The following is a 24,133-nucleotide window of genomic DNA, read 5'->3' as shown; positions in this document are numbered from 1 at the left end:
ATGCCGAGCGCGTGGTGAGAGGAGGGAAAGAGTCCGGGGGCCGTCGGAAGGTGAGTATATCGCTAATTTTTATTTTAATTCTATTTTTTACAGGTTTATGGTACCCAGGGTCCGGAGGAGTCTCCTCTCCTCCGGACCCTGGGTACCGGCTAGCGCCGGTCATCTTCCGGCTGCGTTGTTGCTGACATCAGTGCGTCTGGAGATGACCCGTGGCAATTGTCGGGAGATCAGCAGCTAACGCCGCTAATCTCCTGACGGTAGCAGTGGTGTGCTTCCTTTCAATTCCGGACTGTGCCTGCGCACTACGCCTGCCGCTGATAGGTCGCGGCCGTCTGGCCGCGACCAATCAGCGGCGTGGGATTTCCATTACAGACAGACAGACAGATTGAATAAGATGATTATATTGTAGATTATTGTCTTTTAAGGGACCTATACCATCTTTTTTTTCTTTTTTGGCAATGATGTATTTATAACATTTTGGGGGATTTATTTTAATGTCACTGGCTATTTGTTTTTCTGTGGATAACTTTGCCAGCTTGATTTCTTTTTTACATTTCTTACTTAGATCTTTATACTCCAGAAATGCTATTTCTGTATTATCGACCTTCAGGATTTTGAATGCCCTTTGTTTTAGTCTGATTAAACTTTGTAGTGTCTTATTTATCCATAATGGTTTCTTTTTATTCCTGGACATTTTATTACCAGAGGGTAGAAATTTTCTACAGGATTCTGTAGGATATCCTTAAACATCCCCCATTTATGGTCAGAATCCCCAGTTACCCAGATATGGCCCCAGCCTACTGGATTAAGCGCTTCCCTTAATTTGTTGGTGTGGAGCTGTCTCTGACTTGTTTTGTTTTTCTTTATCCAGGAGGAGCATTTGAGATCAAGAGTCATGCATTTTTTAGAGATTTAGACTTTGGTAACCTTCTAAGTCAAAAGCCATTGTACGTTCCTCAGCAGACATTGGATGTGAACACCAGTTTATTTATCAGTAAGTAGAAAAAGCCATCATCTAGATTAAGTGTCTGTTTGTCACATCTTCCATATTATGTGATAATCAGTTCCTATTAATATTAATGATAAATGGTGACTGTGTTATACTGACAACCTCTAATAACACTTCATTATCTATGTCTTGTAGATCACTCTGGTATAAACAAACATCTGGACTCAGAGGATGAGGAGAGCTCAAGTGAGGACAATTTGTTTGACTTCCAAAATTTTACATCATCATCTGAAAGGCTTTCTAAGGTAAGTATGCTATTAATAAATCCAAAATATGTGTAAAAAAGACCCATAAATTTAAACATAAAATGATTTCATATCTTGTTGCTTCCGCATGTAGCTCTATACCACCACTAACGGGATGATAAACGATGAGGATCCCAAGTCACCTCCAGAGTGTACCCCAACATCCAACACTGACAACTCAGAAACGTGAGTAGATTATGGGGTCATTACTGGGAACTCCAGGCTGATATATGTGCACAACACCAAATATAGGACAGAAATACCATTATATCAAATGCAACACCCATCGCCCCATGGTTAGCGGTCATTGTGCTTTTACCCTTAGAAAGTGCTTGTGATAACAGCCCATCATTATTGCAGCTGGTCATGTATTTTAGTGCTGCCCACACTATAGGAGAGATGTAGTATTACATGCCAGACATTCTAGGTAGTTGTTTTCCTCTCCGCTCTATAAAAGTTAGCTTTGAACAGAAGACCTTCCTTACTATAGCAGTCATATGTCCTATTAGGCCTTATAGTTGCTGTTCTTATAGTGAGACAACCCCTTTTATACTGAGCTTACTTGTGATTTAAATGTTTTTCTTCTTCCAAACAGGCAGAAAGAATCTGTCCCCGAACCTTCCATCTTCAGCTGGATGTTATCATCCTGCCAGCGCAGATTATCCAGGGCTGCTCAAGTATTTGCTTGTTGTTTCTGTTGCCCTTGTCTAGAACCATCTGAAAGACAGGAAACCTAAGCATCGAGCACCCTGAAGTCCAGCAGATCCACCATCACTGCTGGGCCTGTTTAGAAGCGGGACTAACTCCTAGCCGCGGTCTACGGACCAAACATTGGGCATGGGCAGGGCCTTGGGGGCAGATCCCAAGTGCGCTCAACCATGTGAAATAGCTTACGCTCAAAATTTATAAAGTGCTCTCAGTGAGAGAAACAAAATAGGAATCTTGTGGGTATGATACCTTTAAATGGCTAACAAATAATAGTAAATGATGTTACAAAGCAAGCTTTCGAGACAACTTACATCTCTTCATCAGGCTGATATAGCAAAATATTTGAAGAAACCTTATTTATATATAGTTTAAAGCACATGCTGGTGTGATACATGGACATTTCAATAAACAAATACTGAGGTAGAAGAGAAAATCCTTAATTAGGTAAGATTACATAAGTGATGTGAAAGTTCTGTGAGATCAAAGGGCTATTTGGATGAAGTAGCTCAGATATTGTAATGGAAGATAAAACCATCTGACAGATTGAGTCCTGTGTGAATAGAATCAAAGATTGTAATGAATTTGTGTTCCCACACCTTCGATGCTTCTGTGATTTAAAATTGCCTTTTAAAATGACAACTTTCATACTGTCTATGTTGTGTCCTGGATCACAGAAATGTTTAGCCACAGGTAAATGGGTTTTTTTGTCTGTAATTGTATGGTGATGAGACCTCATCCTTGCTCTCAGTCTCTGTCCTGTTTCTCCAACATAGAGGCCACCCACAGGACATATATTGCATTGAATTAAATACACCACATTGGAAGAGGATGCAATATATATCCTGTGGGTGGCTGTAATGAATAGAAGCGGAGGCAGAGATGGCGAAGTTCACATTCGTTTTTATTTTTTAAGTGGAACCTCGGGACCACAGTCTGGGGGGCTCCGAAGGGGGCGTTACTAGTGAGCCCCAGGTACCCGTAGTAAAGCCCCTCAGGCAGGGCCAGAATGGAATACCCAGAGGACACAGGTGCTACCTCCAGTTAGACCCCGAACACGTGGCAGCTGTCCCAGCGGGACCTAAAGGGATAGCAAAAGTTACAGCAGAGTTCGTAATGCGCTGGGTCCTGGATCCGGTTAGTTGGTAAGGAGTCGGCTAGTAACCTTCACACAGTCCTTGAGCTCGGATGGCTGTAGGCGGAACGGGATGGCTTAGGCCCAGATGGTTGCAGATATAACCAGGTAACACAGGATACTGATATGCTGTGGAAACAGAGAGCATTAGACAATGCACAGAGACTGCAGATGCAGTGCAGACAGGTTAGCATGAGAACCGGATGTAGCAATGATAGATACTCGTTGCTCCGGTGCTCTCCCTATGGAGGAGAGGCCAGAAATAGCAGCCAGTGTGCTGCCATTGGTTGATTGCATTTTTTGAATAATGCACGCCACCTCTTTAAGAAGGCAAGAGAGCGAGCGGGTGTGCCCTAATAGCCTTAGCTACAGATCTCCTCACAGGGTGCCAGGAGGAGGAGTCAGGAGGGAGGACAGAACGCTGAGCAGCAGCATGAGAGACTCGAGGTGAGTGCCCAGAACGGAGAGCAGCGGCAGGCCTGGACGCAGCGCCCAGACGGGGCCAGGTGTAACAGCGGCAGACCTGGACGCAGCGCCAGGACAGGGACTGGGTGTAACAGTGGCCTCTATGTTGGAGAAACAGGACAGAGACTGAGAGCAAGGATGAGGTCTCGTCGCCATACAATTACAGACAAAAAAACCATTCACCTGTGGCTAAACATTTCTGGGATCCAGAACACAACATAGACAATATGAAAGTTGTCATTTTAAAAGGCAATATTAAATCACAGAAGCATTGAAGGGTGTGAGAACACAAATTCATTACAATCCTTGATTCTATTCACACAGGACTCAATTTGTCAGAAGGTTTTATGGACCATTACCATATCTTAGCTATTTCATCCAAATAGCCCTTTGATCTCACAGAACTTTCACACCACTAATGTAATCTTACCTAATTAAGGATTCTCTCTTCTTGCTCAGTGTTTGTTTATTGAAATGTCCATGTATCACACCGGCATGTGCTTTAAACTGTATATAAATAAGGTTTCTTCAAATATTTTGCTTTATCAGCCTGATGAAGAGACGTAAGTTGTCTCGAAAGCTTGCTTTGTAACATCATTTACTATTATTTGTTAGCCATTAAAAGGTATCATATCCACAAGATTCCTATTTTGTTTCTCTCACTGAGAGCACTTTATATATTTTTTTCTACTGGCTAACACAGTACCAAACCACTTTTTTCAGCTTACGCTCAGGAACATTGAGGTATAGCGCTATCGGATAGCTCTACCCATTCATTTCCTTTAGGAATAGAGTTATGGGATAGCTCTATCCTTGCACTTTCTTCATGGATAGCGCTATCGAATAGCTCTACCCGAACAGTATTAACGACAGAGCTTTTTCATACACATATTGATTCTGTTCCTAATTTTACCCCTCCCTTATCCTTCTATCCTATTAATAATTTAAATTTAAAAAAAATCAAACCATCTTTTAGGTTTATTGAATTTTTTCCATATTTATCAAACTTAACTATGCATTTTGAAAAAAAAAAAAAAAGGAATATAGCCAGTACACCGATAGTTGCAAAGGAACACGGAACTCCGTCCTGACTAGGTGTGAACAATATTGAAAATGAAGGTTTGATGATCCAGTTCCTTGATAAAAAATTCAAAACTGTATTTATTCCATTTTAAAACATATAAAATGCTCCTGGACAGCACTATAGTGACAAGAGAAGCAAAGCTACGAGTTTCAATAGCCGCAGCGATCTTTATCAAAGCCCATACAAGTAGCCCTAGACCAATCAGTTAGTCAGGTAACATCACATGATAAAAGTCAGATCCTTAAAAAACAAACATTAAACAATGCAAGATAAAAAAAGGAAGAAAAACATTTTAAAATATATATATATTTAAAAACAAAATTGATAATATTGCTGAGATACTATTAATGAAACATAATTTTGTTGTATCTATTGGGCCCGCTTCTTTTTAACATATTAATGACCTTGTAGGGGGCATAGAGAGAAGAATTTCAATATTTGAGGATGACACTAAACTCTGCAGGGTAATCAATACAAAGGAGGACAATTTTATATTACAGGAGGATTTATGTAAACTAGAAGCTTGGGCTGAAAAACGGCAAATGAGCTTTAATGGGGATAAATGTAAGGTCATGCACTTGGGTAGAACGAACAAGATGTATAATTATGTGCTTAATTGTAAAACACTGGGCAAAACTGTCACTGAAAAAGACCTGGGTGTATGGGTGAACGACAAACTCACATTTAGTGGCCAGTGTCAGCAGCTGCTGCAATGGCATATAAAATAATGGGATGCATTAAAAGAGGCATAGATGCTCATGAGGAGAACATAATTGTGCCTCTATATAAGTCACTAGTGCGACCACACCTAGAATACTGTGTACAGTTCTGGTCTCCAGTGTATAAGAAAGACATAGCTGAACTGGAGCGGGTGCAGAGAAGAGCGACCAAGGTTATTAGGGAACTGGGGGGTCTGCAATACCAAGACAGGTTATTACACTTGGGGTTATTTAGTTTGGAAAAACAAAGGCTTAGGGGTGATCTTATTACAATGTATAAATATATGCGGGGACAATGCCAAGAACTTTCTAATGATCTTTTTACTCTTAGACCTGTGACGGGGACAAGGGGGCATCCTCTACGTCTGGAGGAAAGAAGGTTTAAGCATAATCACAGACACGGATTCTTTACTGTAAGAGCAGTGAGACTATGGAACTCTCTGCCGTATGATGTTGTAATGAGTGATTCCCTACTAAAATTTAAGGGCCTGGATGCCTTTCTTGAAAAGTATAATATTACAGGTTATATACACTAGTTTCCTTACTATTGCGTTGATCCAGGGAGCTAGTCTGATTGGTGTATGTGGAGTCGGGAAGGAAGTTTTTCCCCAATGTGAAGCTCACTGTTTGCCACATGGGTTTTTTTTGCCTTCCTCTGGATCAACATGTTAGGGCAGGTCAGGATAGGATATGGGTTGAACTAGATGGACTTAAAGTCTTCCTTCAACCTTAATAACTATGTTACTATGTATTAAGAGCATCAGGGACCCTTGTTCCCAGGTTGTGGCTCCAATAAACCTCACGAGTGAGCAGACGGTGCCTGATACAGTGGAGAGAAAAAAAGTATTTAGTCAGCCACCAAGTGTGCAAGTTCTCCCACTTAAAAAGATGAGAGGCCCGTAATTGACATCATACGTAGACCACAACTAAGAGAGTCAAAATAAGAAAACAAATCCAGAATATCACCTTGTCTGATTTGGCAAGACTTATTTTGCAAATTATGGTGGAAAATAAGTATTTGGTCATTAACAAAAGTTCATCTCAATATTTTGTTATATATCCTTTGTTGGCAATAACAGAAGTCAAACGTTTTCTGTAAGGCTTCATAAAGGTGGCACACATTGTTGGTGGTATGTTGGCCCATTTTTATTTTTATCATTACTGAGATAAATTAGGTTATTGAGATCTTTTTGTGACACAATATTTAGTGCTATATTAAGTGTATCTCCTCTCTTTTAATTTTTTGAAAGATTGATTTAATTCTATATGTAAGCTGTTCCTGTTACTACAATTCCTTTCGATCCTTGTAAAATTCTCCCACAAGGATCGACCTAATTGTGTGCGTGGGATAGCTGCTAGCGGCATGAAGAATCGTATTGCCAATGAGTGGTTTTGAATACATTTTTGTGGAAATCATCTGATTGTGTGCACCATAGCATTCTAAATCCAAAAATAAAATCTGAGTAGAATCACATAAATAGGTACATTTCAAAATGCAATAATTTGAATTAAGATAATGAACAAAGTCTGATATGGCAGATACATCGCCCCTCCAAATGATGAGGGTGTCATCGATGTATCTGCCATACCAGATGATGGATGATGGAAAACCACTGGATCAAGAAAACAAGTAATGAAATTCCCAAAAGGCCATGACCAGGTTCACCAAGGAAGGTGAAAATTTGGCCTGTACATTGGAGATAGTATTACTGGTGAAATAAGAAAAAAATTGTGAGTCCACAAAAATTAAGCAACCTGCAAAGTAAAATTAGTTAGATCTTGAGAATAAGTGCTCTATTTAGTTAAGTGAAATGTAAGAGATTTCACAGCTGTAGAATGAGGTATACAGGTATAAAGCAATATAACATCACACAGCTTTTCCATGTATATTCAGACAGCGTTGGACTGGAACACTTTGGGCCCACCAGAGAAAATAATTCTTGGGGCCCACTATGTAGCTACACATATAAATACAAGACCACCAATTGTGTGGTAAAACACGCTAATATCAGGGTATAATAAAAGGTAGTACACGTCTTAATTATGTAGCAGGGGTTGGGGTAGAATCATAGAGGGGTAGCCCCCTCATAGAATATAATGTAGCCTCCCTCATAGAATATAACGTAGCCCCACTCATAAAATAATGTAGCCCCCTCATAAAATATAATGCAGCCCCCTCTCATAGAATATAATGCAGCACCCCAGAAAATATAATGCAACCCCCTCATAAGGTATAACGCAGTCCTGATCAAAGAATATAATGTAGCACCTTCAAAGGGCATATTGCTGCCCCCCTCATCTAGTAATTTGTAGCTCCCCAGAACATAATGTAGTCCTGAGAGAATAATGCAGCCCCACACAGAATATAATGCAGCCCTCTTATAGAGTATACTGTAGCCCCCTCATATAGTAATATGTAGCCCCCCAGAGTATAATATAGTCCCCTGAGAGAATAATGCAGCCCCACCACAGAATATAATGCAGCCCCCCTATAGAGTATACTGTAGCCCCCAGAATATAATGTAGTCCCCTCCCTGAGAATAATGCAGTCCCCTCATAAAGTATAATGTAGCCTCTCTCCACGCCCATCATTGTCCTCATCACCACCTCCATCATTGCCTTCTCCTCCACCACCCCTATCATTCTCCCCCACCACTGCCCATTCCACACCTCAATCATTGCCTCCTCCCCCACCACCATCGTTGTCCATTTCATCACCTCCATCATCACCTCCATCATTGCCTCCCCACGACCATTATTGCCCATTTCATCACCTCCATCATTGCCTCCCCCACCACCATCATTGACCAACTCCTCCATCATTGCCTCACCCCACTGCCATCATTGCCCATCACCTCTCCATTATTGCCTTCCCCCACCATTATTGCCTATCACCTCCATCTCTGCTCATCAGCTCCATCATTGCCTCCCCCACCATCATTGCCCATCACCTCCATCATTGCCCATCACCTTTACATGCAGGCAGTGTTAGCTGCAGTCTACGGCTAACGCTGCTCACTATTAAAGAGAAATGGTATTCATGCCTCTCCACGCCCATAGGGGCATGGAGAAGTGTGAATATTCATGTTGCTTTAATAGCGGGGACAGGATCCTGTCTCCAGCTGCTGCTACGCTGGCACAGGGCAGGCCCCCTTGACTCAGGGGCCCCATTGCCACTGGCTGGGGGCCTCTGGAACAGTGGGGGCGCTTGGAGCAGTGGGGGCCCTAGGCAGCTGCTGGCCAGTATGCCAGCAGGTGTCAGTGCCTGGGCCCACAGGAGAATCCTCCAGTTCTCCTGTGGGCCAGTCTGAGCCTGTATTCAGATGACCAAATTTTCTGTGACAAAATATTCTGTGAGAATATCCTTAGAATCTTTGATATAACCCGGAAACCTGTGGACCAAAGGCTGTAACACTGATCCAAGCCACTCACACGGGTGTTCGTTAGCACAACCTATTCCTGAGATGATTGTTCTCTTGGGGGAATACCCTTTTGTTTATAGATTTTAGGTAATCCATGTAATATTGGAATAATAGGATGTTGAATATCAGCCTTTTTAGTTAATATCGAGTGACACATCGGGTTTTGTCTTTTGTGGAATAGAAAATATATATAGACCTCATAGAGGTGGAGATCACAGGAGGAAACAGTTCAATAGAGAATCCGACTGGATCTTTACTCTCGAAACTAGAATACCACATGGATTAAACCATAGACAAGATTTCATTCTTCAGTATTAAAACCTGATAGCTTTCAAATAATTTTTCTTCATTTTTAAATGTATGTTTTTAAACAATTGTGATTTTTTTTTGTCAATTGTATTGTATGTTTTTGTATAAAAATTTTCTTGACACTACAATTGCACCATATTTGTATATTTTTAAATTGGATTTATAAATGCTGAATTTTTAAGGAAATTCTGTTTCCTGCTGGAATATTCTCTGCTTCTACATATTTGGATTGGCCGCTTCACCTTTTTTCCATGCGGGTTAGGAATGAGGAGAAGTGCCAATGAACAGGTGAGCTGACTACCCCTTTCTTCTTTGTTGATATTGTAGAGTTTTTTGTCTTGCTCACCGGGGATAAATACTCCCATTCTGATTTTATTGGTGACCATTTTACTAGCATTATATGCAGCACGTTTTTTCCAAAGAACAACATGCAACCCTCCAGTAGCAGTTTTCAGTTTTCCTGAATTCTATGACTGCTCGAATAGACTAAACAAGGTTCCATCAGTGTTTAGCAATCAGACACATGTGGACATAAGCAAATCCAATGAATTGGAAAATCTTATGCTAACACTGGAGAATAAAATATCTAAAGAAATGAGTATGGTGGGATCAAACAACCTTAAAAACATATCTAGACAAAGATATGATACCTAGAACGTTGCGTATTAGAAAGGTTGCCACCACCATTTATAATGAAGAGTTCCAAGTTGAATAGAATAGAATATTGAGTCAGTGCTCTCATAAATTAATGCAAAGTCAAATATGAGGAGGTGGAATTGACTAAAATGAAAAATGAAATTCAAGATATTCAAAAATCATTGGAACAACATGCACAACTGAAGGAGTTTACTACTCTTAACAAAGGACTCAAATCTAATCTTGACAGAATGGAAGAAAATATCATGGACATTAAGAAATAAAAATTTTTGAGAGATTCAGAATAATGAGATTCAATAATGAAAAAGAATATTTCTTTGGATCCAAACATGCAAAAAACGGACAAAGCGTGAAGGGAGGAAGCATAAAAGGAAAACGTTATCCAACCTGCAAGAGGAGTCGGCGTTACTAAACATAACTGTATGGAATTTGTCTAGTTATATAATTTCAAGACAACAAATAACATTGTTGAGCAAAGACTGGGCTTCTCACCAACTAATGAATTTGATGTTTTTAAAACAATCATAGTAACATAGTTATTAAGGCCGAAAAAAGACATTAGTCCATTCAGTTTAGCCTATAAAATTCTGTCAGAATAAATTCCCAGATCTACGTCCTTCTAAAGAACCTAACAATAACTGTAAGATACAATATTGTTACGCTCCAGGAAGACATCCAGACCTCTCTTGAACCCTTCGACTGAGTTCGCCATCACCACCTCCTCAGGCAGGGAATTTCGGATTCTCCCTGCCCTAACTGTAAAGAATCCTCTTCTGTGTTGGTGGAAAAACCTTTTCTCATCCAGACGCAGAGAATGCTCCCTTGTGACCGTCACCTTCCTTGGTATAAACTGATCCTCGGAGAGATATTTGTATTGTCCCCTTATATACTTATACATGGTTATGAGATTGCCCCTCAGTCGTCTTTTTTCTAGACTAAATAATCCAAATTTTGCTAATCTCTCTGGGTATTGTAGTTCCCCATCCCCTTTATGAATTTTGTGGCCCTCCTTTGTACCCGCTCTAGTTCCATTATATCCTTCCTGAGCACCGGTGCCCAAAACTGTACACAGTACTCCATGTGCGATCTAACCAGGGATTTGTACAGAGGCAGTATAATGCTCTCATCATGTGTATCCAGACCTCTTTTAGTGCACCCCATGATCCTGTTTGCCTTGGCAGCCGCTGCCTGGCACTGGCGGCTCCAGGTAAGTTTATCATTAACTAGGATCGCCAAGTCCTTCTACATGTCAGATTTACCCAGTGGTTTACTGGTGATATTGACTCCTTCTTCCCATGTGTATAACCTTACATTTATCATTGTTAAAATGCATCTGCTACCTTTCGGCCCAAGTTCCCAACTTATCCAGATCCCTCTGTAGCAGAATACTATCTTCTCTTGTATTGACTGCTTTACATAGTTTTGTGTCTGCAAATATCGATATTTTACTGTGCAAACCTTCTACCAGATCGTTAATAAATATGTTGAAGAGAATAGGTCCCAACACCGACCTCTGTGGTACCCCACTGGTCACAGCAACCCAGTTAGAGAATATACCATTTATAACCACCCTCTGCTTTCTATCGCTAAGCCAGTTACTTACCCATTTACACACATTTTCCCCCAGACCCCAGATGCAAATAGGTTAACCCGCAGTATAACACTAAAGTGTCATTTTTCTAATGAAGTGTCAATGGATCACAATGGAGATCTTGAGCCTGTTCACACTGATATCTCAGAAGACATACCACATTTTAGAAAGTTTGAAGGGCAACAATCATTTCTGTGTTTGAAACAAATTGAAGCAGAATCACGAGAAATAGTGGGCAATCGTAACAATGAATTTATGACTACGAATACATTTTTTTAACCAGTCCAATCCTGTCCTGCACTTTTGGATCAATTTCAAGAGTTGGTGGAAAAATAATTAATTATGCTTAAAAAAAAGTTGAACAAAAAAGGGATACTTTATACAACAATTTAACCCTTGGTGAAAAGAAGGCTCTATCAGAACTTATTAATAATCGTGATTTACTGATTCGTCAATCTGATAAAGGGGGCACAATAGTTATTTTGAATACAGGTCTCTACAAAAAAATTAAAACCACCATCTCTTACAAAGCTTTTAAACCCCAAGGAGCCAATCAAATCAATATTACAAAACCACATGACATATGAAAGGTCCTAAAAGGTAAGACATCAGTATTGTGACGAAAAATTAAAAACCAATGTATACCAATTAGTGAAAAAACACACACATAAACCCCTGATAACAGAAACAATATTTACAAAATTAGTAGTGAAACATTATCTCATTCCATTTATTGAAACCATCCGGAAACCTTGTACTTAAATAGCAAATCCAAAAAGCCTCACGAGTAAGAAGCCGGCGCTGCATGTCTCCACCGCGATGCAACCTATCAATTCTTTCTATTCCATATGCAAAGAAAGAGATAATGCTTCTAGAGTGACAGAGTATAAAATGTTTTACTACAGAAGAAATATTTTGATTATCATTAGTAACTAGTAGTGTTGAGCGACTTTTGTTTTTTTAGGGTCGAGTTTCGTTTCATGAAACCCGACTTTTCCAAAAGTCGGGTCGAGCAAAATCGGCCGACTATAGGGAAAAGTCGGGGTCGTCCCGAAACACGAAACCCAATGTAAGTCAATGGAGAATTAAAGTCGGCAGTGAGAGGAGGACAGGAAACACACCAACAGTGCCCATTTGAATGCCAAAAGCATAAATTCTTGTTACTGAAGCTTGTCAACCTTAATTAACTTCATAATACTAGTTACACACTGAAGAATGGGGGTTATTTGGCTACAGTTGTGGGGGGGAGGGATGGCTCCAGGTTTTCGTGGGCCCAGGGCCAAAGAGTGCCCCTTTAACACATACCACAACTCATGATGCTCTGATACGGCAGAGAAATAGCAGTATAGTACAATGAAAAATACTTCACTTCTTACATCTCTTGACTGATATCCATTTTAAATTCTCCAATACCTCCAAAAACGGACAGTATATAACTCCATACAGTATTATGGCCAGCGCTTAGTGCGCTATACAGAGTAATGAGGCCCATATATTTCTCCATACGGAATCATTATTCCCATATAATGTTTCAAACCGTATATGATGAGCTCCACATAATGCTACAGTATATGTTGGTCCCCATGGATGAAGCTCCACTGTCTTATGGGCCCAAATAATGCTCCATATATAATGGGCCCCATTTCTACTGCTCTAATGTATACTGGGCCCTGTAAATGCTGCTCCAGTGTCTGATGTCCACCTTTGGAATGCTCCAGTGTATGGTGGGCCCCATATATCATTCACCAGAGTATAGTGCTCCCCAAAAATTGCTGTCCCAACACTGAAAACAATTACATAAGTCTCCTTGCTACGGAATCCCTGCACTACTCTGAACTCCTTGTCGTCCCCATCTTCCATCTCACTGTACTTGGCTGTTTAGGCCCGCCCACCGGCAGAGACACTTTTGCGTACTCTGCGGTGCCCTGTGCCAGTGCCATCGCCCACGAGTATGCCCCCCACCTGCTCAAGGAACCTGCACTTTCATCTGCACCTTCCTCTTTGTCACCGTGTAAGGTGGTATAGTATGCGGGAAGGGGAACCTGAGTTTCCTCTGGGTCAGATTCTGGCTGTGTAGAGTGCGAGGGGAATGTAGTGGTCTGGGTCAATGTACCAGCAGCATCATCCAGCAGTGGCTGGGCCTCAGTGCACTTGTGGCGTCACCAAGACTACGGTCGCCACTGTGGCATTGCCTTCATCCTAGGGAGTGTGTTGTCAAGCTTGGGAGCAACGAAGGATCTCTCTAGCAGTGAAACCAACACACAACACATTTTCCACTCCAGGCCAGCAGGGAGACCTCGGAACCTGATTGCTGAGGAGCTGCTCTCTGTGGTCGGGAGGAGGTAAGTTAGGGCACTCTGTGCAGGGAAGGGGAAGTGTGTGGACGTGAGAAGGGGAGCTGGAGGATGAGCAGAGTTAAGGCTCACTCCTAGCTGGAGCGCATGGTCCGGATTTCGGTCTCCGAGTTTGTAGGGACACTGACGTTCCTGCAGCAGAAACAGGGGGAAGTAGCAGCTATAAATGCTCTGTACCCAACTAAGGCTCGGAGGCCCCAGCATCGACGTGTGCGAGGCAGAAGGAAAAGGCTACAGCTGTCTGCCATACAAGTAAAGTCTGAGGAACATCTGTTAGACAGGAGGCGTTTCAGTGAACCACAGTCCTGTGAGTGCTTCCCCCCACAAGCGCTAGAAAGGAGACGTTCAGGAAGGTACATGTTGGCGGAGTGTTGGAAGGGAGCTTTCCATTCTGGTCCCGGAGGTTGGCAGAGGTCCTGACCCGGAGGACACAGCACGGAGGCAGGCATCTGTGTAACCTGCAGACTGTGAGTAAAGCTTTGGAACTGCACGCTCTGGTGTCCTACAGTTATTCCAGCACCGCTACATCTGGGTACCAGCACCTACACCGCCTGTGCCTTTCCCCCATCACTACATCTACACTTCCCTGGGACTCCAGCTCCACCTGTGGGGAGCTTCACAACACCATCAGTCCCAAAGGATCTGCATGCAGCGTCGGCCTAACATCTATGTTGCCGAACACCTCAGGTGGCGTCAAACTATCTATATAAACTCTTTACCATTATACCACGCCATTTACATGGGCGCCCAGGGCCACCGTCCGGATCACCGCTGCTGTGACACATCCCACTGACACCGGCCCGGTACCGAGTACCCCACAGCCCTGGGAGGGCGACCCATATGCCGACTGCTGATCGGACGGCGTTATTCCCACGAACCTCCAAACAGCGTCCCTGAAGGCAAAGTTTTTGGTTTCCGGGGGCAGTATGATTGCAAAGCTGAACCTTAAAGGAATGTCCAAAAGGGCACCACCAGGAGTGGAGCCTGTGGCTTAATTGGACTGCACCCGGGAAACCACTACCATACAAGCTACAGAAAAGATGGACAGATTGCAAGCTTTGTCGATTCTGTGTGTGGTGTGGTATGTCCGTTTGTAGTTGTGCTAGCGATTTCTCAGCTTTATTCTGTTAACGACCGAGACTCCGGCATGGCCCCGCGGTACGCGTCAAGCTTACTAGATGGATATGCGAGGCTGTGGCACGTGAGATCGAGCAATAACAGGTCTAGCATTCCAGTACATGTCCGGGGCTGCATGCACGCTACACTGAAAGGACCAGCTTTTGTCGCTTACAGGTGCAGATAACCTGCTGAACTCCGTTAGTGATGGGGATCTGGGATTCAGATTATTCCCCGCGAACGATTATTTCCCAGTAAGTTCAGGTCAACCGCAATTCCGGAGTAAGGCCTAACCGTCATTCCTGAAAAAATTACGTGTCCAAACCACAGGTGCTGTAGCTTGCTTAACAGCTCGGCAGCCGTTCTCAGGCCCAGTATGGATTCAACAACATTGTAGAAAGTTGATAAAGGGTACAGTTTCACCGGATAACACGTATATATGTAGCCTAGTTTACTCATTAAAAATATATGTCTATAGATCAGGAGGCAGACTCAGATGTTCTCAGGCCCAGTATGGATTTGACCAGATTGTACAAAGTTCAGAAAGGGTACTTTATCACTGGATAGCAGGTATATATAGCATAGTTTAAACATGTAAAATCTCCGTGTTCTCAGTATGGATTACACAGCAATTTAAAAAGTGGAAAAAAGGAAATGCATTTGAGGCGTACACAACTATATATTTTTGGTGTTATTTTTAAATCTTCATATATATTTCTGTCTCAGTAATGCAGTCCAGCCTGTCCGCAATAGGAAATGAGATGCATACAATTAGTGACATAAAGGCTATTGATTGCAGAAATCTAGCAATTATTATTCACGGGAAAACTTCCGTCACAATTCTCATAGGCGATGCAGACCCTCAATTAATTTGTGTGTTGAGACAGTGAAAACATTTTTTTGTGAATAAAGTCTTGCTGTATCGCACTTCCGTTGATTCCATCACTGTTACTCATCTCAATCCAATTTTTATCACAGGGAGCGATGTAAACATGGTGCTCACTGGCTATCATGATCTGTCACGTAACTTTGGAGTGCAAAAGACAGAAGCCACAGGCCGTAGGCGATTCTATTTGATTGGCATGAGAGGGCACATTTTGAAATGTGCGCCGTAATGTCACACGTTTGTGAGTAGGAAAACTGTGAAAGCTGATGATAAACCACCACTGCATGTAATTGTGAGTCGACGTCCATAAGAAATGGAAGCCACTGATCATCTGGAGCTAGAGCCCGGCCAGCAGGACAGGGCATAGCTACATCTTAACCATCATCTTTCAGTTCTATCAATTTGTAGTGGCAGTCCCAGTGAAGGATTTGACAGCACAGACTACACAGCGGAGGAGCAGGGAGAGGTAAACATTGCAAATGCTGGGGCCCTGCCCAAGCAAGGGGGAACACTCGTGGGCGTCGGTACTGGCACTGGGCCCCTCATAGTACGGCCGAGTGTCTGACGGCGGGTGTGCACCACCACTGTCAGAGACACTTGATTGCACTATGAGGGACCCTATGCCAGTGCCCGCGCCCAAGAGTCGGCCTACCCACCTCTCCAGGGCAACGGCACTCGCACGGTTTTGTGCGCTAGGTGGTGACCCCTGCCATGGGGGGTGGCGCCCACTTAGGGAGGTTTGCAAAGTGGCATATGTAGATGTGGGTCATTCAGCTACTGCAAAAGGCGAAATAGGTCAAGTTCGCGGAATAGGAGGAGGACCAAAGCAAGCCATTTTTCTGGCAACCTATGTGTCATCAAGGGAAGGTGGGACAAAATCCTTGGAAACCCATGCATGGTTCATTTTAATGAAGGTTAGATCATCCACATTTTGGGTTGACAGACGGGTCCTTTTTTCTGTCAGGATTGATCCAGCTGCACTGAAGACTCTTTCCGATAGCACACTTGCAGCTGGTCAAGCAAGCTCCTGTAAGGCATATTGTGCCAATTCAGGCCAGGTGTCCAGTTTAGTGGCCCAATAGTCAAAGGGGAATGACCTGTGCGGGAGAACATCGATATGGGAGGAAAAGTAGTTGTTAACCATAGTTGACAACTGCTGTCTCCTGTCACTTTCCATCGATGCTGCATTAACAGTTGTGTGAGCGGTACGTGAAAAATCAGTCCACAACATTGTCATGAAACCCCTGTCTTAAATGCCACTTCTGCTGAGTGCACCACGAACACCTCTGCCAAGCTGCCCCCGGCCTGTACGGCTCGTGTGAGAACCATCACCGCTGCTGTGTGCTGGGAATGCCTCAACCAACCGGTTACCCAGAGTTGCTTGTTTAGTAGCCAATATTAGGTCATGGTTCTCCTGTGGCATGATGTTTTGCAATTTGCCTTTATAGCGTGGATCCAGGATGCTGGCCAACCAGTAGTCGTCATCGTTCATCATTTTGGCAATGCGTGGGTCCCTTTTTAGGATCTGCAAGGCATAATCTGACATGTGGGCCAATGTTCCCGGTGTCAATGATGCACTGCGAGTGCTGGGTGGAGGAGCACTTTCTGGCAAATTCACATCCCTCCAGTCACGCACAAACCCTGTACCAGACCTTGCCACGCCAACAATTTCACTTGCCCCATGAGATGCATCCTCCTCCCCTAAGTAATCATCCCCATCATCATCCTCCTCCTCCTCTTCTTCCTCCACCTCATCCAGGAGAGGTCCCTGAGCAGACAATGGCTGAATGTCATCAAGTATTCCCTCCACCTCTTCCTCCTCACCAACATTGGCTGCAGACGCCTGCTCCTTAATGTGCGTCAAAGTTTGCATGAGCAGACGCATAAGTGGGATGCTCATGCTTAGGATGGCGTCGTCTGCGCTTACCAGCCATGTGCATTCCTCAAAACACTGAAAGAATTTACAGAGGTCTTTCAGCTTCGACCACTGCACACCTGTCAACTCCATGTCTGCTCTCAAAGTGCCTGGCCGTGTATCCTCCCACAAATGCATTATGGCCTGCCTCTGCTCGCACAGCCGCTCAACCATGTGCAGGGTGAAGTTCCACCTTGTTGCAATGTCGATAATGAGGCGGTGGTTGGGAAGGTGGAGCAATCGCTGCAACTTCTGCATACGAATGGAGTGTACAGGCGACCGGCGGATGTGCGGGCACAGTCTTTGCACCTTCTGGAGCAGGGCTGTTAACTCCGGATAATTATTGAGGAAGCACTGCACCACCAGGTTCAAGGTGTGAGCCAAGCAAGGTATGTGGCTGAGTTTTGAAAGGGCTATGGCTGCCACAGAAATACGGCCGTTATCACTAACTACCTTGCCTGCCTCAAGATGTACACTGCCCAGCCATGACTCAGTTTGTCGCTGAAAGTACTCGGCCCGCACCTCGGCGGTGTGTCTGTCGCCCAAACACATCATCTGCAACACAGCCTGCTGACGCTTTCCACTAGCTGCTCGATAGGGGGACACCTCGTGTGCAACAGTGGCAGCTGCAGATGGAGTGCTCGTACGACTGCGCTCTGTGGCCGAGCTTTCGCTTCTGGAGGAGGAGGGTCGAACGCCTACAGCCAACTGTTTCCTATACCATGGGCTAGGCAGCACTGTCCCACCACCGCTGTCCCCTGTGGACCCTGCATCCACCACATTAACCCAGTGCGCAGTGATGGACACGTAACGGCCCTGGCCATGCCGACTGGACCATGCATCAGTTGTGAGGTGCACCTTTCCACTCACTGACTGCTTGAGTGCATGGACAATGCGGTCTTTCACATGATGGTGGAGGGCTTGGATGACTTTGCGAGAGAAGGGCGACTGGGTAGGTCATAGCGTGGTACTGCATAGGCCATGAGTTCGCGGAAAGCTGTGCTTTCCACCAACCGATAGGGCATCATCTCTAACGAGATTAGTTTGGCAATGTGGGCGTTCAAACTCAGTGTAAGCGGATGAGAGACTGAGTACTTTCTTGACCTACTAATAGTGTCTGGGAGGGTGAGCTGGACTTGAGAGCTGCATATGGTGGAAGTAGTGGTGGACAGGGCGGACTGAGAGAGGGTTGATGATGGTGATGGAGTTGGTGTTTTTTCTGATGGCCTAGATTCAGTCTTTCGTTGATATAACAGTGGGATTCCCTGACTGCTGTGGCCTTGCAACGACACCTCAACATTTGCTGCTGTGCTAACCCGTGGGCTTACAGTGGGGGAAACAATGTAGCGTTGCTGACTACCTTCTTTGTGATCAGTTGCACATGTGGTACTTGAGGTTTGGTGTTGTGTCCACGCTTGCAAGTGCATGCTGGTTAAATGTCTAAGCATGCAACTGGTATTCAAATTTTTCAGATTTTTCCCTCGGCTAAAGGTCTTTGCGCACTTCTTACAGATAACCTTGGCCTGATCATGAGGATTTTGTTCAAAAAAGTGCCACACTGCACTCTTCCTACTTTGGCAGACATTTTGCGGCCTAGCACGCTGTGATATTTTGACCCTCTGGACAAGCTGTCCAGCAACTCTTTTGATTTTTGGAACCTGTCTTTGGAGTGCTCCGGGCCTGCCAGATAACAGCTGTTGCGATGTCGATGTCTGCTGTGGATGCTCCTCCTCCTCATCTGAGCTATTGGAAGCAGCACCCTCTTCCCCCAATGGATGCCAATCTGGGTCAACAGCTGCGTCATCCATCACCTCCTCTTCAATGTCATGTGCACCTTCCTCTGTGTCACCGTGTATGGTGGTATAGTGTGCGGGAAGGGGCACCTGAGTCTCATCAGGGTCGGAATCTGGCTCTGTATACTGCGAGGACAATGTAGTGCTCTGAGTGAATGCACCAGCAGAATCATCTATCAGTGGCTGTGCATCAGTGCACTCCATGTCAGATTCATCTTGGCCTGGGTAAATCACCATTTCACTTGATAATCCAGGCATGGTATGTGAAAACAGCTCCATGGAGTAATCATTAGTATGGCCTGCGTCATCCTTCAATCTTGGTTGGGGTGAAGGACACAAGGAAAGGTGTGGTTCATGAACATGAGCCTCCAATGACGACTCAGTGCTTTTATTTTTTACAACTGAAGAAGAGGAGGCGATATAGCTGGAGGCTGAGTCAGCAATGTAAGACAAAACTTTTTCCTGAAGCTCTGGCTTTAAAAGCGGTTTGCCAACTCCTAGAAAACTAAGCCTTTGAGGCCTTGTGGAGCCAGACGATGACACAGACTCAACACCTCCTGCATTCAGTCCTATTTTGCTTTTGCCACTACCATCAGATCCACCACCAACACCATCTTTACCAGCTGCCAACCCCCGCCCAATTCCACGGCCTCTTCCACCAGCCTTCCTCATTTTTAGTAGAAATGTAGACAAAATCCAACAAACTATATAGTAATGTAAAACAAGGTACAAGGTGTCTATAGGACAGGGGAGATTTTGAATTTCTGCACACACTTGTGGACACTGGACACTTTTGGATTGTGTGAGGCCCACTGAATATCACAGCGCTATGTGACAGGCTCGATGTCGCAGGTGTGAAAAATGTCACTAGAGGATAACAGAGATTTTGAATTTCTGCACACACTTGTGGACACTGGACACTTTTGGATTGTGTGAGGCCCACTGAATGTCACTGCGCTATGTGACAGGCTCGATGTCGCAGGGGTGAAAAATGTCACTAGAGGATAACGGAGATTTTGAATTTCTGCACACACTTGTGGACACTGGACACTTTTGGATTGTGTGAGGCCCACTGAATATCACAGCGCTATGTGACAGGCTCGATGTCGCAGGTGTGAAAAATGTCACTAGAGGATAACGGAGATTTTGAATTTCTGCACACACTTGTGGACACTGGACACTTTTGGGTTGTGTGAGGCCCACTGAATATCACTGCGCTATGTGACAGGCTCGATGTCTCAGGTGTGAAAAATGTCACTAGAGGATAACGGAGATTTGAATTTCTGCACAAACTTGTGGACACTGGACACTTTTGGATTGTGTGATGCCCACTGAATATCACAGCGCTATGTGACAGGCTCGATATCGCAGGTGTGAAAAATGTCACTAGAGGATAACGGAGATTTTGAATTTCTGCACACACTTGTGGACACTGGACACTTTTGGATTGTGTGAGGCCCACTGAATATCACAGCGCTATGTGACAGGCTCGATATCGCAGGTGTGAAAAATGTCACTAGAGGATAACGGAGATTTTGAATTTCTGCACACACTTGTGGACACTGGACACTTTTGGATTGTGTGAGGCCCACTGAATATCACAGCGCTATGTCACAGGCTCGATGTCGCAGGTGTGAAAAATGTCACTAGAGGATAACGGAGATTTTGAATTTCTGCACACACTTGTGGACACTGGACACTTTTGGATTGTGTGAGGCCCACTGAATATCACAGCGCTATGTCACAGGCAGAAATTGGCTAGTGTATGACCAACTACAAGGTGTATATAGAATTGGGCAGAATAGGAATCTCCCTAGAGTGTAGGTCTGTAAGAACGGAACATGTCCTCGACTTATTCTTACAGAGTGACACACAGATAGCTTCACTGTGGCCGTGATAACAGCCGTTACACGGTACTGAGAGAGGAGCGTGCACGTACACGGCTGTCCGGTGTACGTAAAATTGTCAAGCTCCGTGTTTTTTAAGTATACGGACTGACACACGCTGTCTCTCTATAGTTTTGAATGTGATCAAACAGCAAATAGATTTAACTGTTTGAAAACTAGACAAAACTAGAAGGTGCAAGTCTGTAAGAACGGAACATGTCCTCGACTTATTCTTACAGAGTGACACACAGTTAGCTTCACTGTGGCTGTGATAACAGCCGTTACACGGTACTGTGTCAGGAGTGTGCACCGCTGTATGGTGTGAAAAAATGCATGCTCAGTACCTCACCAGGACAAAAAAAAAAATTGAGATTGCTTTTAAAAAAAGCAGTTTGCAGAGCAGTGGGTGAACAGCAATGCAGCCGTCAGGAAGCCTTAGAAGGCAGCCTAACAACCAACACCGCTGATCCAGCAAAATATAGCCTCCACTTGCACTGCACACACAGTGACTTGTGTGTTGCACAGGCTAAATCGCAAGCAGCAGAAGTAGTTTTTGGTGTCTTCTTCCCTGCCTAACGCTCTCCCTACAGAATCAGCAGCAGCAGCAGCTCTCCCTATTCTGAGATCAGCATGAGTAACATGGCGGTCGGCGTGCACGCCCTTTTATACCCCCTGTGACGCCCACCAAAGCAAGCCAATCACTTGCATGCCCTTCTGAAAGATGGTGGTGACCCCTGCCTATGTCATCACGTTGCCCACAGTGTCCGTGGATCCTGATTGGCTGAAAAAGAGCGCAAAACAAACTTTTGAAACGCGACTTTGGCGCTTAAGTCGCCGACCTCGTGGCCGACCTCATCCTAGGGTCGGGTTTCGTTTCATGAAACCCGACTTTGCCAAAAGTCGGCGACTTTTGAAATTCTTCGACCCATTTCGCTCAACTCTAGTAACTAGTGTTGAGCAATACCATCCGATATAGAGAAATATCGGATCGGATTGGATAGGCCCGATACAAAAAAAAGTATCGGGTATCGCCGATTCCGATACCGGAAGTCCCATTCAAGTCAATGGGACAGAAATATCGGAATTAAAAAAAACCCTTTCTTTACTTGCACATCCAGTTTGGGAGGGGGGAAGAGTGTGGGCGGTGCGTAGGCAGACACTGTGCGTGTCTGTGTGTGCGGGCGAGGTCTGTGTGGGCCTGCCGGATGTCTGTACGGGCCTGCTGGGGGCTTGTGCCGGCTGCCGGGGGTCTGTACGGGCCTGCCGGAGGCTTGTGCCGGCTGCCGGGGGTCTGTGCGGGCCTGCTGGCGTTCTTGTGTGTGTGCAGGCATCGTCCGATGGGACTACAAGTATATATGTAGTATATATGGGAGCGGCCTGTGCCCCAACTGTGAGTGGACCCCTCTGATGGTCTAAGGCCCTATTTGCCCCCCTCTTCCACACTAATGTGCAAATTGTGTGCAGGCAGAATATCCCCCCACCCCCCTGTAATGTGTAAACTGCAGCGGCAGCCACTATTTATCCCCCTCCTCCACCCTCCAAGTTATGTGCAGGGCTTCAGGCAGAATATTCCCCCCCACCCTGTAAGGTGCAAAGTGCAGTCACTGTTTAACCCTTTTCTCCACCCTCCAAATTGTGTGCAGGGGCATGCAGGCAGAATATTCCCCTCCATCGCCCCCACAATATAAGGTGCAAACTGCTGCAATGCAGCCACTATTTACCCCCTCTAAATTGTGTGCAGCAGCCAGACATATTGTTTTCTAAGAAGTGCCAGCATAGGGACACATTAAAAAAAAAAAAAATCATCACCGGGCTCAGCTGACCGTCTTGCGTCTCCACACAGCTTCAGGTCCTCACGCTCTGCCTCCAACAGCCAGTAGCCGCCCTCGCATGTGCAACTACTTCCGCCCGGGCCCAGCATACACTGCTCTGTCTGGCTGCAAAGCTACTCTAGCCAGGAGGCGTGGCGTCCTTATGCAAATCCAGCCAGAGAGTTGAGCAGGGAGCAGTGCAGGACTAGAAAGGAGGAGTTAGGAGGAGCCAGGTACAGAGAAACGGCGGTGCGCACATTTAATTAAAGGCACACAGCACAGCCATTGCCAGAGGTGTATCTAGGTTTTCGGGGCAAGAAATTCAGTTTGGCGCCTCCCTCCTCCACCCAAGCACGTATGTGATTTGCACACTTATTCATTTATCGACGACCTGCTCTCAACAATGCTCTCAATGTTCAGTAAAAAACTGAGAGAAGCAGGAAGAGAAGTTCGTTGTCACAGGACCATAAGTATGAAAATCACATATGAGTGAAGTGTCCGTGTGATGACTGCTGCAACCTGCAGAGCTGAATCCTGACATTGCAGGCTTTTGAATTCTCACAACGAATGCACTGCACACTTTTAGGATTCTCCCTTGCCGGTGGATGATCATGTCAGCACAAGTATGCGATTTGTATACTTCTGGCCGCATTCTGACTAGATGTGCCTGGCCTCGCTCTGTTAATTTTCATTGAGTGAGGCCACTCATGTCTAGTCAGCATGTGACTGCATGTATGTAAATCGCCAGCATGAGGGAATCCTGATAGCGTGCAGTGCGCTTTGTGAGAATTCAGAAGATTGCAGTCACATAGAATGACTTCACACTGTGCCTTTACACTGTCCCCCCCATGCTACGCCCCACTACTCAGTTTCTATTCTGGGGCCACTCACTTTTCTCCCCTCATACTGTCTCCTCTCACATCCCCCCTGTTCACCAAACTGTATCCACATGTATTTACCCTCTCACTCTCTATATTGCCTGCTCACACATACCCCCAACTCCACATACTGTGTCTGCACACATTCCATCA

Source organism: Dendrobates tinctorius, unplaced genomic scaffold (genome assembly GCF_039654945.1).
Source record: "Dendrobates tinctorius isolate UK_male_01 unplaced genomic scaffold, ASM3965494v1 ptg000039l, whole genome shotgun sequence".
NCBI lineage: Eukaryota > Metazoa > Chordata > Amphibia > Anura > Dendrobatidae > Dendrobates > Dendrobates tinctorius.
This window is presented reverse-complemented; position numbering follows the sequence as displayed.